The sequence below is a fragment of the Aythya fuligula genome, chromosome 25 (assembly GCF_009819795.1).
Source record: "Aythya fuligula isolate bAytFul2 chromosome 25, bAytFul2.pri, whole genome shotgun sequence".
Lineage (NCBI taxonomy): Eukaryota > Metazoa > Chordata > Aves > Anseriformes > Anatidae > Aythya > Aythya fuligula.
Genome location: NC_045583.1, coordinates 5,852,366 through 5,861,194, shown reverse-complemented (window position 1 = coordinate 5,861,194; position 8,829 = coordinate 5,852,366).

The window sequence follows — 8,829 nt, the reverse complement described above, 5'->3', positions numbered from 1 at the left end:
TGACAATTGGCATCCATCTGTCCTCTTTGGAACTCTGACAGCAAGACAACCCTTGCATCAATCCAGTGTGCCCAGACTCCCTCGCTTTGAAGGCATCCCATGACCCAGTGCAGGAGCAGCACACGAACCACATGAACCAGAAGGAGGCCAAACACTGCTCCTATGCAGCATCTTCCAGTGCTGCTGATGACCTGCAGGACACCTGCTGCATTTACAATCACAGTGACTGTCAGATGGATTTGAGAGACTGGTCATGTCCTCCTGCTGTGCCAAGCCTGAACTGAGCTCCTGGAGGTGCAGATGATACTTGGGATGCTCTTCTTCAGCAGACCCTACTGACTGCAAGGATGATTGGCATGAAAGGCAGTTACCCAAACCCTTGATGAGGGGAAGAAGGCCAAAGTAGTGCTTGTTGCTTAGGCAAGATGACTGCTGCTCTGGAGTCTTCCCGGCATCTGTAATTTTTTATTTATTTTTTTGCTGTGCTCAAAGGGATTTATTGCATCAGTGTCTGAAGCATTATAGCCCTGTGCAGGTGGCCACAGGAATGCAGAACTGGTTTCTGCCTCACATTTTAAGACATAGTCATTGCCTTCAAGCCCTAAATGGGTTGAGTTGTGGTTACCTAAACCAACTCTACCTTGGGGTGCTTTTTGCCACCTAAGGTTCACTGTCAGCCTTGGGAGCTCTCTGGTGCAGCAAAAGACAGCTGTCAGCAGCCATTGAAGGTCTTTCGCTGTTCAGTATCATGTCTAACATTGCAGTGCAGGCGATGATTTTGGGTGCTCATTGGTCATGAATGTGCACGCAGCCAGAGTGGTGGCCTCCCTAGAAGAGACTCCCAACCATGGAGGTTCAAGGCCTCTTTGGGACTCCTTTTGTTGCAAGGCAGCTGCAAGATCTGTCTTTTGGCTGGAAGGAGTCAGCTTTGTGCCTGTAAAGAAGCTGAGTAGAAGCTTGAGCAGGAAACTTCAAGGGCAGCTGAGCTCTAAGACATCTCTTTCTGGGTAGCAAAGTAGCAATGAGGAAGCTCCTGTGGAACAGAAGGACCAAGGTCTAGCTTATGACCTCACAGTAAAAAGATTTGCTCAGTAAAAATGATTTGCTGAAAGAAAATATTTGTTTGCATCTTCTCTGCTGTTGGGAACCTGACCTTGGAGTCAACTGTATTTGCAGGTGGAATTGGTCAGATTTTGAGGTGTGGAAATGGCATGGAGATGAGTGGTGGTATCGTTGCTGTTTGTGCCTGGGGTTAGGCATAGGTGCTGCAGCTTGGCAGTGGTAATGTCTGAATTTAGGTCATCTTCAGTGCAGTTACTACTGTAGGGAGAGGTGCCTTAAACCTGATGGTGATTGATCTTGCTAGAGTTTTTGCCACTCCTGTCCCTCCCTGGGCTCCTTCATTCCTCTCCAACATGCAGAAAACCTGCTCTGCATTTCCAGGTGATATTTCTTCCTCCCTTTTCCTTACTTGAGGCTTAACTTTTAGGTGGCTTATGTTTCAGGGGTTGTGAGTTAGGGCTGAAGTTATCTTTTCTTAGCTCATTTCCTTTGGTTTGCACCACAGCTGGCGGAAGCAGGCACCTACGCTGTGGTGAATCACGCCATGGGTAGGTGGCCAAAGTAGGTCATCCGATTGCCTCTGGTGGTTTCCGCTTCAAGGGGCACCTTTCCAAAACAGAGGCAGAGTTTTTTTTAGAGCTGCTTTAGCCTTATGGGTGTTGATAAGCCAGCTCCTTCCTTGCTGTTGAAGAAACCTTCACCTGCTAATGCTGTTCACCAGTTCAACCAGCTTTACTGGTTGGCTTGAAGGACTGCAGCCACTCGTGCTGAAAACAGGAGGCTCATGAACCTAATCCCAGAGGACCCAGCCCCAGGTGGTGCTGAGTGGGAATTTCCCACTCCTGGGTTTGCAAGGAGTGGCAGCAGAGGGCAGGTCCCTGCCTCACCTCACCAAGGTCATCCCTAAGGCATGCGGTCAATGGGCATGGGGAACATTGTTGTGACTGACCCAGTTTGTCCTGTGTTTTTGGTGCTGAAGCATTTGCATTCCAACGTCTTTATTGAAACAAAGAAGCAAGAACAAACACTCCTAGCTTTAGTGTTTAGTTTTTTCTTTTTTTTGTTTAGTTTTAGTGTTTAGTTTTGTTGTTGTTGTTGTTGTTGTTGTTTTTCATTGCTCTCTGCAACTGCCTGAAAGGAAGCTGTGGGGAGCTGGGGGTTGGCCTCTTCTCGCAGATAACCAGTGACAGGACCAGAGGGAATGGCCTCAAGTTGTGCTGTGGAGGTTCAGGTGGGCAATGAGGAGCCATTTCTGCTCAGACTGGGTGGGCAGGCGTTGGGAAGGGTTGTCCAGGGAGGTGGTGGAGTCACCATCCCTGGGGTGTTCAAGGAGAGGTTGGACGTGGTGCTTGGGGACGTGGTTTAGTGGGTGACATTGGTAGTAGGGGGTGGTTGGACCAGATGATCATGGAAGTCTCTTCCAACCTTAATGATTCTGTGATTCTAGTCTATAATTCTAGCTGGCCGAGGGCTTTGTTGCAGGAAAGAACCACCACACACATGTTGAACACAAGCCTAGAGCTCACCCTGAATGTGGAGTCCCCTGTTTGTGCTTCCAATGGCTGATGCTTTTGGGATGGGAGGTATTTGCTGTGGACCCCACAATGTGTTTTAGTTTCGCTGCAGGTCCTGTGTCACAGCTAAGCCTGCCAGGGAGCTGAGGTCTGGGCTCTTTGGGCCATGCATCTTCACAGGCTGCAGAGTGGGAAGAGCAACGCGCCCCTTCCCTGGACAATGCTGTCTGTGTCGTGAATGCCACTGTCTGACTCCCAAAACACAGCCGGGGCCCAGACGTTGGGTGGTGGATGAAGGACCAAGCAGGCTGCTGCAGACAAGGTCCAGGCTGACAGTCCGAGCTTGGAGATGGCTTAGAGGAGAAACGCCAGGTTTCTAGACTGTGGCTGGGTTTTCCTGGTTAGCTAGGCTATGATTTCTCAAGCTTCTGCTAGTTGGGGAAGTTCTGGATATAAAAGCTTTAAGTCATTCTCATAATTTTGGATTTTGGTGCCTGAGTTTAGTCAAAGTGCCTTTGCAGAACCAGACCCCCAGAACACAGAAATCTGTCACCTAATGCCTTTCATTATTTTAAATTAGTAAGCAATCAGTCGCTTTTTAAAATCTGATTTAGAATTCTTATTTACTTCTTGAATATTTTATGGGGTTTGTTATCAGGATCAATCGTTATTTTCCTGTGTGTTGTAACCACTGGTGGAAGGCAGTGGAGTGCCCACTCAAATGTAGAAAACATGGCTTTTATGCAATATTTACTCCTCCCAAGCTCTGAATTGTCCTGACAAAATTGTAGTTTACCCCTCTCTTCTTTCTTACTCACCTGTATATCTATTTTTTAATCTTGAAACTTTCTACAGTTGGTCTCATTAGAAAATAATGGGATGCGGGGGGAAACTTAGTTACAAGAGATGAGGAAAAGGCAGAGGTGCTCAATGCCTTCTTTGCCTCAGTCTTTAGTGGCAATACCGGATGTTCTCTGGATACTCAGTACCCTGAGCTGGTGGAAGGGGATGGGGAGCAGGATGTGGCCCTCATTATCCATGAAGAACTGGTTGGTGACCTGCTACGGCACTTAGATGTGCACAAGTCGATGGGGCCGGATGGGATCCACCCAAGGGTACTGAGGGAACTGGCAGAGGAGCTGGCCAAGCCACTGTCCATCATTTATCAGCAGTCCTGGCTATCGGGGGAGGTCCCAATCGACTGGCGGCTAGCAAATGTGACGCCCATCTACAAGAAGGGCCGGAGGGCAGACCCGGGAAACTACAGGCCTGTCAGTTTGACCTCAGTGCCAGGAAAGCTCATGGAGCAGATCCTCCTGAGAGTCATCATGCAGCACTTGCAGGGGAAGCAGGCGATCAGGCCCAGTCAGCATGGGTTTATGAAAGGCAGGTCATGCCTGACGAACCTGATCTCCTTCTATGACAGAGTGACGCGCTGGGTGGATGAGGGAAAGGCTGTGGATGTGGTCTACCTTGACTTCAGCAAGGCTTTTGACACCGTCTCCCACAGCATTCTCCTCAAGAAACTGGCTGCTCTTGGCTTGGACTGGCGCACGCTTCGTTGGGTTAAAAACTGGCTGGATAGCCGGGCCCAAAGAGTCGTGGTGAATGGAGCCAAGTCCAGTTGGAGGCCGGTCACTAGTGGCGTCCCCCAGGGCTCGGTGCTGGGGCCGGTCCTCTTTAATATCTTCATCGATGATCTGGACGAGGGCATCGAGTGCACCCTCAGTAAGTTCGCAGATGACACCAAGTTAGGTGCGTGTGTCGATCTGCTTGAGGGTAGGAAAGCTCTGCAGGAGGATCTGGATAGGCTGCGCCGATGGGCTGAGGTCAACTGCATGAAGTTCAACAAGGCCAAGTGCCGGGTCTTGCACCTGGGGCACAATAACCCCAAGCAGAGCTACAGGCTGGGAGAGGAATGGTTGGAGAGCTGCCAGACAGAGAAGGACCTGGGAGTGATGGTGGATAGTCGGCTGAATATGAGCCAGCAGTGTGCTCAGGTGGCCAAGAAGGCCAACGGCATCCTGGCTTGCATAAGAAACAGTGTGGCCAGCAGGGCTAGGGAGGTGATCGTCCCCCTGTACTCAGCTCTGGTGAGGCCGCACCTCGAGTACTGTGTTCAGTTTTGGGCCCCTCGCTACAAGAAGGACATGGAGGTGCTTGAGTGGGTGCAGAGAAGGGCGACAAAGCTGGTGAGGGGCCTGGAGAACAAGTCCTACGAGGAGCGGCTGAGGGAGCTGGGCTTGTTCAGCCTGGAGAAGAGGAGGCTCAGGGGCGACCTTATCGCTCTTTATAGGTACCTCAAGGGAGGCTGTAGCGAGGTGGGGGTTGGCCTGTTCTCCCACGTGCCTGGTGACAGGACGAGGGGGAATGGGCTAAAGTTGAGCCAGGGGAGTTTTAGGTTAGATGTTAGGAAGAACTTCTTCACTGAAAGGGTTGTGAGGCACTGGAACAGGCTGCCCAGGGAAGTGGTGGAGTCACCATCCCTGGAGGTCTTTAAAAGATGTTTAGATGTAGAGCTTAGGGAAATGGTTTAGTGGGGACTGTTAGCGTTAGGTTAGAGGTTGGACTCGATGACCTTGAGGTCTCTTCCAACCTAGAAAATTCTGTGATTCTGTGATATTGCTGTTTAAATTAATTGAGTTTTTAACAAACCATTCACCTGTTCTAAAACAACCGCTGCTTATAAAAATGATGGTAATGGATTCTCAAACAGCTCACTGGTGTTTCAAACTTTGAATTTTGAATTTTAATTCTTTGTGGTTGTAATTGTACAAAAGAACAACAGCAAAGCACAAACTCTAACAAAATAAAACCTATTAGTGAAGATTTGGTGGACCAAAATCAATGTGTAAAATTTGTAGGATTTCAGGCATTTGTTTAATGTCTAGAAATCAGAAGAGCTGAAGAAATTCTTGTGAACCCTCATGAAGCCGTATTTTTATTAAAATTACTTTTTGCCGTATCTAATGCCGTTTACCTTTCCAAGCTGTATAACTGGCAGTGAATTTAGATGCTTACCGCTTTATACTTGCAAATTTGCTTTTCATGGTTGAAAATATTAATTTGGCATGCATTATATAGAGTGGAACTGAGCCTTTGTAGGGCATGCACAGCTTTGACTTGCCACTAAAAATTCCATTGAGAAGTAGAAAAGATTTTGCAATTTATGTAGCATGGACTGAATAGGGAGCACATGGCAAACTCTCTGGTAGCATCATCTTGTGCTGTCACAAGTGTTACAAGACTCCATATTTATTAGGGAATCAGTCGTTACAAAAATCTGCCATCTTGTGATATCTCAGTGGCATCAAGTTTGGCAAAAGCAAGTCTTATGATATGGTAATTGAGGTGTTAGACCTACAAGCCAAATAATCCTTTTGAAGAGAAGACTGAGCAAACATTCAGGAAATAAACAACTTGGCAGTTTTGTGCACAAGTATGTGCTTTCATTAGGTGTGTTGTAAACTCAAAGTCAAAAATAAATGATACTGTATAAGCAGGCAGGAAAAGAATACAAACAGTTGAACTGGTATCTGCTAAAGACTGCATCAAAACTGATGTTTTGGCAAAATCTGTGTGTCTGTTTTCCAGTTTGGAGGAAGCTGAGTTACACCTTACATGACACATGTGAAATTAACCTGAGGAAAAAGTTATAACTATGAAAAAGTCTTTGAGGGATTTTTTTAAATCTGGCTTCCTGTAAATGAAAAAAGTAAAAATGTTTCTCATAGTTAACAGAGGCTGGAATATCTTGCCAATTCAAAGGGAGCTTGAAAGATTTAACAAGAATTGCTCAAATCTGAAGGAACTGTAATTTTCCAGAAGCCTAGCTGGCATCTTCTTGCAGCAAGAGCTGTACAGTAAATATCACTTGGAAATGGTGATCCTGCTGTGGCCAGAACTGCACTGCAGAGAAAACAAGTGCCTCAGACCAGCTCCCATCTAACTGGATAAAGTCTGCAGGGAAGGAAAGCCACTGGGTCGATAACTGAATTTTAGATCACTTTTGAGAGACAAGCTTCCTTGGCTTTTAAGAAATGAAAAAATGAGTTAGTCCTAAAGATATGGGTCTTTGAGGTATTCTAGATTAAAAACGAACTTCTGATTTCAGCGTAGCGGCCAGAACATTGCAGGCTGCTGTGAAATAGGGAAAATTTATCCACAGACCTTTTACCTGGCTGCCCTGGAACAGGGTTGTGTCTGGAATGTGTCAGATGCATCATTCCCAATTCAGTCAGATGCTGTCCCTCGCTTATTGTGATATCCATGTGGGAAGGGAAGGAAAAGAGGGGAAAAAGCTTTTGACTGGGTAGAGTGGTGATTTTTGGTGAACCCATTGGTGATTAGATATTGACCTAATTCCTATCTGGGGACATACAGAAATCATTGCAAGTAGCTTCAGGTAAATTCCTGCTATTGGTATGGCATGGAAGGACAGGAAGAGCTATAAACTTTGCCCTTTATTTGAGTTAAATATGTCCTTCCCTTTAAGGATATTGAAATGTAGGGATTATCTTCACTTTAGCCTGAATGGATTAATGCAGGTTTGGAATTTATTGGGCATATTTTCATCAGAGTAGAAAAACAACTTCATGGGTTAGGTGAACTTCCAAGATGGCACCTGCATTAATTTGGAAGAATTGTGCAGTGGTTCTTGTTTTGTTAAGCAGACCAAGTTCCTCCTCAAACGTTCACAAGTTAGCCCCTGGAAACCTCCATGACAACTTCATTTCACCTTCCTTCTTCTTCTAGCTCCTAGCCTCCATTAAATAACATTGCTAATGACTTTGGAACTAGAAAGTTCGTTCTCTACATGATCTCTTTGGGATCCTGAGCTGATTGTTATTTCACTATCTCTGAGCAGTGAAGGAACTGCATTGCTAGTCATCAATATTAAAAAACAAAACAAACAAACAAAACAAAGCAAACAAACAAAAAAACACAACACAAACAAACAAAAAATCCCCCAATATCAATAAAGTTATTTCTTGTTTTTGTTTCAAGTATACAATACATTATATGATTTTAACAATCATGGTTTATATTCTCAGGTCATCTTCAGAAAACAGGAAGACTCAAAACTGAAGGGAATTTATCACACGACTTCAGGCTGGTGTGCAACTGAAGCATTTATTGAGTATATATTCTTGCATTTATACCCTTAGCACCTCTGCGTGTACCAGTTGTGCTACTTGGCAAGCTTGCTCATTGGTGGCTATACCAGTATTCACGCGACTATCACACTCTTATTCTGCTTGTTGATTTGTTGTCATGCTCATGCTGGTGATTTTCTCAACTCCTCAATTGTTACTTCTTTGACTTTGTGCTACTTGTTTTGTACCTTATCTTGCATTTTTCTACTATCTACTTTATTTCTGTGTCTAGCAGGTTCCACTGGCTTCCAAACTGAGCTCCCATATAAAACTATATTTTGAAGTGGAAAATCAGCTAAAATTATATGGCTTATGGAGCTTTAAAGAAAAAATCAATAGAGATTACAGGCCTTGCAGAAGAATGGCAAGAGATTCAGAAGTGCTAGCCATGGTACAAGCAAGCTGTTCACGAGTTCTAAGCTGCTGGGCAAGAAGTATACATGGGAGATGACACAGGCTCCCTTCTGGGCTGAAATTATGAGGTCGTTTTCCAGACAATATCCTGAAGCAGTGCAGGGTTAGGTTGGCCCTGGTCCTTCTCAGAGAGGTGACACAGATTGGCCTCTGACCAGCCATGGTGCCTCTGTCTGGCTTCACCTGCACTGCTGTTCCAGAAAGTCTCTGTCTTCAAGTGTCTTCATGCCACATCCATCCATGGAGATGTCGCTGGTTTTATGCTGTACATGGCAGCATGTCAGGTTCCAAAGTCAGTCTTCTTACTGGTTTGGCATGTTGTAAAGAAATAGTAGTTCTTAAAGATTATGGTTTCTCAGGTCTAGCAGGAGCTGCACAGATCGGGAGATGGTTTAGATCTCTGTAGCAACATGCCTTGAGCTATCCTAGATAAGAGGTAGGGAGGAACAGACCGTCTGTTCATAATTTGACTTTAGATGTTACCGCAAAGGCTATTTCTGCCATTTTCCAACCCCCTGTCAGGTTCTTTTTACTGCTCTGAGTTAGTCAGAGAAGGGAATTTTCTGTTCTGACCTGAAGGTGATGCTGCTCATGGTCATTCTAACAAAATAATGGAATAGTTTAAGTTAAATGTCCAACCCTCCCCCAAAGCACAGCCAACACCAAAGGTAGGCCAGCTTGTC